The sequence below is a fragment of the Pelodiscus sinensis genome, chromosome 2 (assembly GCF_049634645.1).
Source record: "Pelodiscus sinensis isolate JC-2024 chromosome 2, ASM4963464v1, whole genome shotgun sequence".
Taxonomy (NCBI): Eukaryota; Metazoa; Chordata; order Testudines; family Trionychidae; genus Pelodiscus; species Pelodiscus sinensis.
The window spans coordinates 199,698,018-199,711,879 of NC_134712.1; the positions used below are offsets into that span (position 1 = coordinate 199,698,018).

General features: G+C 43.5%; 1 protein-coding gene across 2 annotated transcripts in view; it reads left to right on the forward strand.

The window, feature by feature from the left end:
• Nucleotides 1-13,862, forward strand: part of RAPGEF5 (Rap guanine nucleotide exchange factor 5) — a 216,196-nt gene that overhangs the window by 415 nt on the left and 201,919 nt on the right. The window lies entirely within an intron of this gene.

A 13,862-nucleotide genomic window follows, 5' to 3' on the forward strand; every position in this document is an offset into this window, starting at 1 on the left:
CCCTCCGCTGCAGGCTGACAGCTCAGGGGCACCAGCGGCCTCCGCCCCCCCGCACTCCGCCCTGCCGCTTTTCTCCCCCCGTGCGGCTTGACTCCCTTGGGCCCGGGGGCGGGGCTCTCCGGAGTCGCCGCTGCAGGTGTCCTGCACCTGTCCAGGGAGCGCGGCGCCTTCTCCCTTCCCGCAAGAGCCGGCCCTGGGAGCTACCGGCAAACGGGCTCTGCTGCATGGGAGAGTGGTAGGGCCTGGCAGGGTCAAATGCTGCCCCAGGTTGGCGCGTCTTGTGTGGTCTGCCCCAGTCTGGCGTGAGGGGGGCTTTTTAGCTGGCACGTTAGTCTCTACTCTCGCCCTCAAGCAGTGCTTCGGGGATGCGCAGCAAACAGGAATCGCTCTGGAAGTTACCCCCTGGGCTGCCTGGGTACTAGCTTCTCTGCCCTTCAAGCTGCCCGCATGTGTCCTGTTGGGGCCAAAGAGGCCCTTTGAAATTTCTTTAGAAAAAGGAGTGGGGAGAGGCCCACCCCCCAACGCGAATGGGCTAGTAGTGGTTAGAGTGGTTATGGAAGATTCACTTTCAAGCCCCTGATGTGAATCAGTGCTTTGGACACCAGCCTGTAGTGACTATTTTTGGCCAGGGTGTCTCTCCTGGAGCAGAAATTCCATCCTGGACCTGCAAAATCTTTCACAATGGAAGTTTTGTTGAAATGGGCACATTCCTGTGAGTTTTGGCTTCAGCCAATCAACGTGTTCTCAAAACATATTTTGTGGGAAAATTTCTAGACAGTTCTAGATATGTCACTTCTGTGGCACCATCAGAAGATCTCAAAGCACAATAAAGAATCTTCACTGTCCTAATTTAATCATTATTAATCTGCAAGATAAGGATTTATTCCCTTTTTTGGGATTAGGACATCAAAGTATAGAAAGGTTAAAATTATTTTTCGAGGTTCACATAGCGCGTATGTGACAGAGCCAGAAATGTAACCAAAAATCCCCAGTCATCCTCTGACAACTAGACTATACTTTTCTCAGTGCCAGTGGCACAACAGGTGCTAATGCAAGTCTGTTTTTAGCACCTTGGATACAAGCTAATACAGATGGATGTGGAGTGCCCCACATGTGCAGAGGTTTGCATAGATCAGTGTGGAGGAGTGGGCGGGTTCTTGCTACATTTCAAAGTGAAGGTGCTCTTATTGACTAATCAAATAGTTGATGGGAATTCTGTTGACTATTTGATTAATTTTAATATCCCTAGTCAGGAGCCAGATTGCTGTCATCTTTGATTCACCTTGCAGTTTTTCTCTAGCTCTGTCTTAGTAGAAGAGAATGGGTGTTGTGGATTTCTGAGCATCCAAGACCCTACCACCCCCACAGACCTCTGGGAACTGCAAGGATTTTTGCTGCAAGAAGAGCTGCTGCTGGCATATATGGTGGAAGGCTCCAGTAGGAGCTATGTGGCCCATACAATGTAGCAGTAGAGCTCACTGTTGTATCATCTGTCTGGAACGCTCTGATCTGAGTATTGCTGAGGAGCAAGATAATGGCATTCTTGCATTCCCCCAGGACTCTATGAATATGCCTACATTGCTTGTAGGAGTGAACCTCCCAGCTTGCATATGCAGACTCTAGCTAGTGCATCTTGAGCTAGTGTGCTAAAAATAGCAGTGTGAATGTTGCTGCTAGGATGATAGATCAAGATGTTAAGCCTACCTGGTCCCAAGGTTTGAGCTTGAGTGGCTTTCTAAGTCTTTGCTGTTGCTACAGTGTCCACAGTGCAAGCTTGCACCCTGCTAGCATGATTTTGACTAACCAGACACAGATCTGTGTAGGGCAGACATACCTATGAAGCTCCACCCCTAAGCAGCTTCAGTGGTGTGACACTGAAAGGAGGTGTGTGACTTCTGTATGTGAATCCATAGGGAACAATCCAGCTTTATCAGTGTATTACTACTACTTTGTTCTTAGGGTATGTCTACAGCAGTTGGGGGCTAGCCTCTGAGCCTGGGGAGTCGGATATGTCATCTCTGCTCAAGCTGATTGTTCAAAAAATAACAGGATGGCCACGGCGACACAGGTAGCAGTTAGGATTAGCCACTTGAGTTTATACCTGAGGTTGGGTGGGCTTGCACTCCAATGGCTATCCCTAAGCATGCCATGCCACTACACATGCCCAAACTGCTGTTTTCAGTATGCTTTCTCGAACAAACTGGTCACCTCTCTCTGCTTGCAGTGGTTAGTACAGTAGTTCTCAAACTTTTTGGATCACAGCTCTCCCCGCTCAATGCAATCCTTTCCACAGACCACCTGCCAACCACCCATGATGAGAAAATGGGTGCAGGAGGTAGTGGGGATGTGAGGTCTGGGAAGGATGGAGGGTGCAGGAAGGAATGCAAGGTCTGGGAGGAGGGTGGGTACAGGAGTGGGCTGAGGGATAGGGGTTGGGCATGAGGATGAGGTGCTTACCTGGCTCCTTGCCCCCTCACTGCTCCCATTGGCCAGGATTCTGGCCAATGGAAGCAGTGGAGAAAGCCACTGGGTGAGCAGTTTCCTGTGCTGCCAATCCTCCAGCTTACGGAGCTGCTTCCTGCCCCTGCAAGCCGGATCCAAGCCATGAGTCTCAGAGCTCCCTGCCTCCCTCAGCAGGAAGCCGGTGCTGGCACTCCAGCCTCGCAGGGTGGGTACAGGGCTGGAGTACCAGTGAAACTCCCAAGGCCCACCTGCGAGATGATCACAGATCACACTTTGAAAACCATCTAATATGAAGGCAGTGGAATTGTTCTCAAGTGAACGGACTTGTGAAAATCCCTTTTTGTTAGTTTTGTTTTTTAGCAAGGCATTATGTCCCACTGAATAATACATAGGACTAGTAGCCATGAGACTTGTGTTCTGTTCCTGACTCTGACTTGCTATGTGACCAAAGGCAAGTCACTTAATCTGTTTCTCTGTACTATAAAATGGGAATAATGATACAAAGATCCATGCTTTGCGATCTAACACAGCAAAGTATAAGAGCTAAATGTTTTGAAGTTTTTAAGGTTGTTCATCAATAAGTGCTGCTGGAATTTTCTTTAATTAGAAATAAAGCATTTGGATTACAGAGAAACACAAAGAATGGTATGAAAATCTGTGAACATATGTAAAAAAAGTCAATATTTTCATCTCTTTGATATGTCAGTTTTGTTAGTGCCTCATTTAGACAATAGAATATTCAAGGATTAATTCCAAATTTCAGTCAGTGACAGGTGTGACTAAGCACTGCTTTAGAATTACTTTCGATATGGTGATATAAAATATGCATGTTCCCCCTCAGCTCAGTGGAGGAAAAAAACTAGGCTCTATATTCCTCACCTGCATTGATTGTCTCTAACCAGGATTTCCTTAATTTCAGAGACAGGTGAAATTTTGCATTGAAAGAGAAGACCTATTAGAGGACTCCAAATGTTAGTGTTTCATTGGCATATGCAAATCTGGTAAATAACTAGACACGAAGTAGAGCATACTGAATCTAGATTAAATAAAAATTTATTTGGATGGTGAAAATTTTTCCTGGGTGAGAGGAACCCACAGCCGCATTTTGCTGTTATTTTGCTCTCCTGGATTGAGAGGAGCCTCTCTGGGTATGTATCAGTTATATACCAATGTCTGGCCCATGTTAGGTGACTTAGGCTCTCACAGCTAAGGATAAGGGGCTATTTAACTGTGCTGCAGATGTTTGGGCTCGGGCGGGGGTCTGACCTCTGGGACTCTCCCAATTGTGAGGTACCACAGCTCAGGTTCCATTGAGTAGGGAAAAATGGAAGAAAAGTGATCATCTTAAAAAAGAGGGTGCATTGAAAAATTAATCTGGACTTTTGAGTGCATCCTGTCTTCTCTATTTAATATTCCAGTACTAAGTCCTATAACCACCTGGGAATGGGAATAGCTTTACTCACACAAATAGCCCTATTCACTACAGTTGCTATTAATGGTAGTGAAGTCATTGCTATAGCTGCAGGATCTGGTTCTGGGGATTTCTGTTTGTTCTGGAGTCAGTCTATACTTATTTGTACCTTGTACGATACAATCACATTGTTTTGTACTTGCAATAAGTGTAATTGTATTTTCCCTCCCATAGGGAAAAAAAATTTGAATTTTGCGCGTAGGTGCTGGAACTTGGCTTGAAGTGTGCTCTATCCTATACTGGGCTTACAGTTTGGTTCAGTGCCTTTCAGAACCTCTGCTGCCTGAATTTTCAGCATTTCTGGCTTTGTGATCTTTATTTTAGTAAATGAGGCAGCAAAGAAAGAACATGCTGTATGTTCTGCATCACCCAGTTTAAGGGCAAGAATCTTCCATTCAGGAGGCAGTTCTCTTTTGCATGGTTTGCACTGGCTAATTGCAGCCCTTGCATTGCATTCAGTTTTTCTTAAGTTACTGGAACAAGTGCAGAACATACAGTACAGATTATGGATTAGAGAGGAGGAGGGAGCTTTGCTCTAAATATCTTAAAATTATAAACACTATTGTCTGTTTTTAGACAATTGACTTTATTGGGCGTTTTTGGTATGAGGGTATTAATAATAAGTATGAGACGGTATTCTGTTCTCTGGAAAAACACTGAAATTTGAGCAAAGTAAAATACTAGACTATCACTGTATAACTGTCAGCATTATAGAGATGGAATGACTAATAATGGTTGCACTTGCTTTAAAACTCGAATTTTACTGACTTCGAAGTTCCACTGAGATGAACACTGCTTGAGGTTACGGAGCAGGTATTATTATGGGACTAAAAAATACTCTCTCGTGTGTGTACATGCACACTGCTAAATTTTTCCTGTTGTAATCAGCTCCTACTAAAGGTTTCACAGTAACACTTTGATATGCCAGTGCTGTAACTGGTAATACATGAGATGTTGAGCAAAAATTAAAATATTGGGAGGGTGGTGACCACAATAGTGTCTAGGAAATTAAATCTCCAACTGTCAGAAGCTGGGAGTGGACTGCAGGGGATAGATCGCTGGAATATTGTCTTTCGCTATTAATTCCCCCTGAAGCATCCAGCACTGACATGACTAACCCATCTAGCCCAGCATCCTGCTTTGACAAGTATGGCCATTCTTGTGTAACTTCAGTGTCTATTTTTAACTTTCTTCTAATACAAACTATTTCAAAATGAGTGACAAAACTGTGAATATTTACAACAAGCATGTTTACCTGGTGTTGCTTGGGTCCTCTAGGAGGGACTCGAGGGCAGGAGACTGAGGGTGTGCAGGAGTCAGGGCAGAGACTTGGGAATGTGAGTGTGGGAGGGGCTCAGGGCAAAGGGCTGGGAGGGGGGGTGTATTCAGGACTCAGGATTGAGAGGTGAGGAGGGCCTCAGTGCAGGATAGGGATGTGAATGGCTAACTGGTAATTGGTAAGCCTCACCTGGTTGAGACTTAAGGTTAACCAATGGAGGCTATAACAGCTCCCCACCTGCCAGAAGCTGGGAGCTGCTCCAGCCCCATGGGGAGCCTGCTGTGGACGGGGTCTCTTCCAGTCATGGAGAGCAGCCTGTGTCTGCGGTGGATTCCTATTCCTTTTAATCAGTGTCTGGGGGTTCAGGACAGGGTTTTGGGATGCAGGAGACTGGCCAATCCCTGAGGCTTGCTGGGGCAGTGGCTCACCCACATGGGAACCTTACCTTGTGTATGGTGTCTGGCAACATCCAGAGTCCTTAGCTGGCTACTCTTACCGATGCACTTGCCCATCTGTGGTCATTCTGCAGTACAAGAGTGTCTACTGGCAGACTCCTTTCTTTATGTTTTATGAGAAACAATTGTATACCAGGCAATTTCCATAGTCCTGGCATGACCAAAACCTTACCTGAGGGAGGTAAGTGACTAGTCGATGAGTTGGCTGCCCAATAAGCCTAGGCTTATTGGGTAGTCGAGTCACTGCTAGACTACTTGCTTTCCCCCTGTGGTGAATCAGGAGCCAGTACTGGGAGGAGCTGGCTTAAAAGCCGGTTCCCTCCAGCACCGTCGCTGTGGTGCAGGGTGGGAGAGGAAGGGGAAGCAGAGGCACGCTGGTCTAGGACCCGGCAGGAGCCAGGACTCCTCAGGCCTGGACCTATCCCCACTCTGGATCTGCGGTTTAAATGTAGTAAGAGCCGGGCTGCCTGTGTGCCCAGCTCCTAGTACATTTAAACTGCAGAGCCGCAGCGGGGGCCCTTATTGACAATTTGTATCAATTACATGATTAGTCAGTTACCTGCTTCTTAACATCCTTAACTTTACTTTAAGTTATGATCAGAGGAAGCTGCATACCGAATTTGGTGGTCCTAGCCATTACCACTTAAGAGGAGTTCTTGGACAGACACTCTCTCTCGCTCTCACATGTATAGTAGATTATCATGTGTCATGTTGTGGGAAACATTGATTGGGTGTGATACATAGAGTAGAACCTTCCCTTAATCATGCAATAGTTCTATAGCTACCTTTACAAACAGTATTTTAATCTTTAGACTGACATAGCCATGTGATACAGGAGGTTCTACTGCTACATGGAGAAGGTATCTTATCTTCCCTGTCTCATCTGTCCATACCATACTGGTGCTGCGCAGACCAAAATATGTGGAAGCACAAAGGCAGACTAAATCCATTTTTTTTTCTCCCCACCCTGAGAATCTGTCTCAGGCTGCACGTTGTCTTTAGTGAACTTGGCCTCTTCATTTTTTTTTTGTAAGCAGATTTTGTTCCTCTGCATTAATAATAACATTTTCACTTAGTAAAGCTGAAAGACAGCTACAAATGCATTTTCTTTCCACTCTGTTTACTTTTATACATTTGTCTCTGGATGATAAAATAATATAGTCACTTTCATTTTTCTTTCAGCATTTGTTTCGAATTGACATCACCTATAGGTTCTCATGCAGTAGTGCAATGCAGCAGTGTTTGGTTTGGAAACCCACCAGGGAAGTGTTTGTATAAGAACAGAAGAAATGAAATTAAAAGGAAAGCCATGAACAAATTTCCATTGGCCTTACCTTTTGTAGGCTCTTGTTGGGTGTCTGTTCAAATAGGAGCTGGCAGTGTCCCTTAAACTACATCTCTCAAAATAAATGAACTAAGTATGCTTTGTGGAGTTGTATCATTGACTTTTTTAAAATGTTTGTTTACTGCAAATGTACAATGCTTGTTAGTTTATGGTAGATTTCTCAGATGGTGTGGCTGAGCAAGTTTCTACAACATTTTTTTACCACAGACTGTGCAGAAATTAGTGTTAATTCATCAAGTATTAGGCGCTAACATTTTCAGCTGGAAGTGCCATAGTAATTCTGTAGTTTGAGGAAATTACAGCACAAGATGTACATTTTTGTGCTAATGATGTTGAAAATAGGTAGCAGTAACTTTTTTAACAGTAATAAAACAAATGTTTTGCCCCCACAACGCTAGCCTATCATAATTAAACTGATGTTCGCATACAAGGAACAAATTTGTGTTGAAACTAGTTTCCATATCTTTAAAGGCCTTCTATTTTCCTTGGCTGGATTGTTCATTACAAGTTTTGTTTGAGTTTGAATGAAAGATTGTAAGTCTGTACACTTCTCGTCCAGCACTCTGATTTGGCAACATCTGTGGTCTAGTATGATTTTAGTTAGCCACATATGTGTCTGCTTATGTGTGTGGCCAAGTTTCCCATGGACCTATAAAGTTTGTTTAGAGTCACCAGTCCTGGCTTTCATGTTCTGTGCTGTTGTTTAGCTCTAATTTACCCCTAAATGTCTTCTAAGAGCCTAGTAAGCCATGGAAGTGTTGGTAATGCTGCTAGACAATTTTGACCTTCTATAGTTTGGCAAATTTTGTGATGCAGCAAAGGTCAGGTCCTGAGGGTGCTGGACTAGAGAGGTTTAACTTATGGATTTTGTGCCGTAAATTTGTAATAACTAATCAACATGATGAGTTGGTAGGGTGTCCAGTTTTCAGCTGGAATGCCTGGTCGAAAAGGGATCCCCTTGGCTTTGGTCACACTGGTGACTGTGTGATTGACTGCCTGGCGGTGCTGTGCAGCAGGGCTGGCAGGCTCCCTGCTAGCCTCCATGCTGTGAAGCTCCAAGGAGGCAGCTGGGATGTCCCTCCCTCCCTTCCCCCCAGTTCCTATGAATAGGGGTAGCCAGCAGGAGCTCTGCATGTTGTCTCCACTCCAAGCGCTGTCCCTGTCACTTCCATTGTCTTGGAATTGTGGCCATTGGGAGTTGTGGGGGCAGCTACTGCAGATAGGGTACCACACAGAGCCGCATACTTGCGTGTAGGAGCTGCAGGGGGAGAGGATGAGCTGCTGCTTCTGGGAGCTGTTTAAGGTAACACGAGACAGGCAGAACCAAACCTGGGAACTCTGGAGCTTAGTGCATGAGCCAGTCTAGAGTTTGAGCTAAAAACCATCTGGCTCTTAACTAGGGCTGTAGAGCAAATTAATTCTTTCTCTCTGTAAGTGGTCTAAGTACCACTACAAGGGATATGCACTACACCTAGTAGGTGTGCTGTGTGGGTTACATAAATACTGCTGGATCCTGTACCTTTCTGAGCCCCCACACACCCCAATCTTCTGCCCCAGCCCTGGTCCTCCTTCAGCCCTCCAAACTTCAGTTCCAGCCCCAGAGCACCCTCGTGCACCCCAAATACCTCATCCCTGGGCCCACCCTGGACTGCACCCCCAGCACAGAACCTATTACTCCTACCACACCCTAACTCCCTTTCTCAGCCTGGAGCCCCCTTCCATACTCCAAATCCCTTGGTCCCACCCCATGACTTGCACCCTATCTGGAGCCGTCACCTCTTCCCACACCCCAGCCCCTGATTCAGCCCAGGGAAATGAGCGAGTGAGAGAGAGTGGGCATAGCAGGAGACAAGGGAGTGAGGGATGGAGCGAGCAGGACGTGGGGCCTCAAAAGGGGTGGGGCATTGGAGGAGAAGTGGGGCAAAGGTGTTACATTTTTGGCTAGTAGAAAATTGGCAAGCCTATGAGTTGGCCAAAACAAAGTATGGAGTTAAATCTGCACCATTCCTGTGACTATCTAAATAGGTTTGTTGTAGGAAAATAGGTGGGATTGTGTACTGTGGAATCCATAATCCCTCAAACTTGTGTTCATGGGGTGTACCAACTCTGCAGTTCCTCCATGCTTTCTAGTCTAGTTTCTGGTTTGGAACAGGGGACCACAACTACCATCTCAATTGTGTGATCCAACTTATAGGGCTGACTCTACCATTGACCTACTATTTGACCTTGGACAAATCATTTCCAACCACTGTACCTGTTTCACTTTCATCCTTTGTCAGTAAATAAGGTTGGATAAATACATCTGTACTTTATTTCTTTAGTCTTGAATTCACATGCATTAAAAAGCAGTGCTTGTTATTTGCTTTAGGGTCTCTTCAACTCTTAACTGTATGGCTGCAGAAAGTAGTAATGGTGATTTAGTAGATAACTATAGTCAGTACTAGGGGCATCATGTCACAGAGATGCACTATTTTGGAAGATACTTAAAATTGAGGTCCTGACCATCTGTAATTGCTAAAGATTTCATGGCATTTTTCTCAAGAATAAGTGTATTTAATCTGTCATCATGGCCAAATTCTGACATGGGTAATTGCATTCCTTCCACCTAAAATTCCCCCATGTAATTTCAGATAGTAAATGGTTATCCTATCCAGAATAAATTGCTGTTGTGCACTGTTAAACAGCGCTGCATTTTATCCCATAGGTGGGTGCAATTTAATAGTGTGTGAAGTGAAATATGAAGAGGTAAGGAGAAAAAGGAGTGTTCATGATCTGTTAGAAAACTATCAGGGTGTGTGTAAATGTAAATAACACATACACTTATTTGTAGATGTGTATGTATGTTGCCCATGTGTGCTCATATATAAAATGAATTGGCTATATTGGCAAAGGCATTGGTGAGGAGACTCTATTAAAATAACCATGGTTGTATCACTCTTTGTGTGGGCTCTTAAACCATATCACAAAGGAGACTAATTTTTGAATTTGCCTGTCATCTACTTTACATTGTACATCTAGTGTGCATTGAGATTTCACAATACGTGACGCGTGAAAGTCCATTACTGAATTGAGTATAAGAGGATATGAGATTTGTCGTCATGGTTTAAAGCAGGGTCAAACTCATGCTAAGTGTAAGTTCTTAACAAACAAAAGAGGGATCTTTAGCAGTTGTTTGCCAAAGAAGAATATTATGAATGCAGTGTGTTTTACCTAAGTGAGGGATGTTTTGGGTTAGGAAAGATAAATTGTGAAGTGGCTGGCTGTTCTAATTCTGAACTGTGTTAGCTCTAATCATGTTGGATAAATGGTTGTTGAGCACTGCTCAGCAAAGATGTTCCAGCAGTATTTACTGACCTGGCATGCTTGCGTGAACAAATACATTTAAAAAAACTTATTAGCCAAACTTGTCATAAGTGCTTTTGGAAACTTTACCCATAGTCTAATTCTCAATTTCAAAAGCAGCTTAAGCATTTAGACTCCTAAGATCCTGTCTATGTGGCTCCACAGTATTGATTACAGGAGTGTGAGTTGAAGTGTAACTGTCCTGTGCAGACCTTGTACTATGAACTAAAAGGTACCTAGTTTATGTTAATGTAAATTCTGTTTGAAATCATAGCTGGATCTACACTGAGTAGTTACAGCACAACACTTTAATATGTGCTGCAGTTCTTGCCTTTGTAGTCCATGCTGCAAGGCTATGCAGACAAGCCCCAAGTCACTTCAGAAAACTAGTCTTAAGTTGCTTTTCAGAAATTTACTCTTTCATTATAGGTAGTGGGATGTAACTTATTAGGTGTGAACACAGCTTCTGTTATAACTAAGACAGTTTTCAATCCCATCTATAACACAGTTAAGTATAATCTAGTTTAGAAAGGGCCAAAGAGAACTCACACACATAAAGAAGGCTCTCTTACAAAAGAAGAATGATAGATGATCCTGCAGGTAAGGAAAAATGTCAGGAGATTTAACTGCATTTAATATTTACTACAAACTTGTGTGACTTTGGACAGTGATCTAATTTTTGTACCTTAGTTTCTGTGTATATGAAGCGACATTGAGAATACCTCCATAACTGGCATGTGCAGAGGCTTAATTAATAAATACTGATCTTTTGAAATAAGTTGATGGAACCAACTATATGAAACAAATATCTTGCTATATGTTTTTATTAAGCTAAAGAATAGAGGGGCGGGGGAGAGGGGGAGAGAGAGAGATATTTAGTAGGTATTTAGTTGTATTAAACAATACTAAAACATAAATGAGTTTCAAATTGATTTTACTGATTCTATTTAATTTGTTTTCTTTGCACTTGAATGAATCATGGTAGATCAATAGTGATGCTTCAGATTGGCAGGACAAACATCAGAGCTGTTGATATTCTAAGGTAAATTGCAGGAGTTCTGCCTCTCTCTTCTATTGGAATGTCTTCTCAGTCCTAACTGGTGCAAATTAGGGATGTGAAAGATTAACCAGTTGGTGTCACCCTTAATGGGTGAGGTTTACCAGTTCTAACTAACTGGTGGGGTTGGAGCAGCTCCCCAACCACCATGGGCAGGAGGCTGCTCCAGCCCCACAGGGCCAGCCATGGACAGGGTCTGCTCTGGACATCTGGAGCAGCCCTTGCCTGTGGCAGTGGGCCACAGGCAGGGGAGCGTCCCCCCCCTTAATTAATTAACTGGTTAAACATGAAATTTCACCTTTAACCAATTAACCAGTTACACGGGATTTTACATAGCTAGTTTGAGAATTCCTATATAATTTAATTTTTTTCTTCAAATCCCTTATGCCTTAATTTAAATGTAGCTCTAAATATAAACACGTTAGGATATTTGCTGTTCTTTGAAACACAAATAGCTATTAAAAAGATGGAGCTGCAGAGGTACTGCACATACACGTGCAACTAAGTTAGTGGTAGACAAGTAATATAGGAACTACCATACTAGATTACACTGATTTGCCCATCTAGTAAGTATCCTGTCTTTGACAGCATCCAGCAATAGCTGTAAGGTTTCTTAGACCTTACTTTGAAGTATTAGTCGAATGTTGGGTAACATGTCTTCCATGCTACTGTATCCTTTTATTTTCCTATAATTAGAGACTTTCTTAAATACCAAAGCATGAGGTTAAATACCTACTACAAAACCTGTTAGCATTAGCCATTCATTGTAAATCTGGATATTCCTGTTACTCCTATAAATGTCCAATTCCTTTCTGAATCTTATGTTTATGGCCTCAACCACATCTTGTGGCACTGAGTTCCATGCCTCTTAACAAGGTTGAATTTCACAATTTTAATTCCACTGAATGTTCCCTTGTTCTTGTGTTTATGAATCAGTTCCTGAAAAATGAAGCCATGTGTATTTAAAGAATAAAATATTTTTTCATTTTATGTGTGTATATAGAATACAATATTTTTACAAGGTTCTAGGTCTTAGAACCTAACTGTCTAAGAACTAGTTACATTCCCTCCCCCACCCCTGCTTTTGGTTATGTTTGGAAGATGTTTTTCAGTCCGTCCAACCTTAGCTTAGCAGTGAAATCCTTGGTAAGCTTAAACACAAAAAGGAAGCTTATAAGAAGTGGAAACTTGGACAGGTGACTAGGGAGGAGTATAAATTTATTACTCAAGAATGCAGGGGTATAATCAAGAAGGCCAAAGTGCAAGAGGAATTGCAGCTAGCAAGGGATGTGAAGGGTAATAAGAGGTTTCTACGGGTATGTTAGCAATAAGAGGGTGACCAGGGAAGGTGTGGGGCCATTACCGGATGAGGGAGGTAACCTAGTGATAGATGGTGTGCGAAAAGCTCAGGTACTCAATGATTTTTTTTGGTCTGTCTTCACAGACAAGGTCAGCTCCCAGACTGCTGCACTAGGCAGCACAGTATGGGAAGGAAGTGGGCAGCCCTCGGTGGAGAAAGAACAAGTTAAGAAGTAGTTAGAAAAATTAGACATACACAAATCCATGGAGCCAGATTTAATGGTGTCTGAGAGTGCTGATGGAGTTGGCAGATGTCATTGCAGAGCCTTTGGCCATTATTTTTGAAAACTCATGGACAGGGCTTGCCAAGCGGCGGCGAGCTCTACTCGCCAGCCGTGTGGTTCTGCGCATGCGCAGATCGTTCTGCTCGTGCACAGATGGCTCTGCACCGGCTCTTCCGAGGTGTAATCTACTCACCTGTGGCATGATTTGTCGAGCCCTGCACATGGAGATCTGGAGAAGTCTTGGATGATTGGAAAAAGGCAAAGGTAGTGTCTATCTTTTAAAAAAGGGAAGGACAATCCAGGGAACTACAGACCGGTCAGCCTCACCTCAGTCCCCAGAAAAATCTTTGAGGGAATCCTCAAGGAATCCATTTTTAAGCACTTGAAAGAGAGGAAAGTGATCAGGAATAGTCAAAATGGATTCATCAAGGGCAAGTCATGCCTGACCAACCTGATTGCCTTCTATGACCAGGTAACTGGCTCTCTGGACATGGAGATGTCAGTGGATGTGATATATCTTGACTTTAACAAAGCTTTTGATACGGTCTCCCACATAATTCTTGCCAGTAAGTAAAGGAAGTATGGATTGGATAAATTGCCTGTAAGGTGGATAGAATGCTGGCTAGATTGTTGGGCTCAAGGGGTAGTGATCAACAGCTTGATTTCTGGTTGGCAGTTAGTTTCAAGCAGAGTGCTCCAAGGATTGGTTCGTGGACCGGTTTTATTCAATATCTTTAATAATGACCCGGATGATGGGATGGATTGCACCCTCAGCAAGTTTGCAGATGACACCAAATTAGGGGGGGAGGTAGCTACGTTGGAGGGTAGGGATAAGGTCCCGAGTGATTTAGACAAATTGGAAGATTG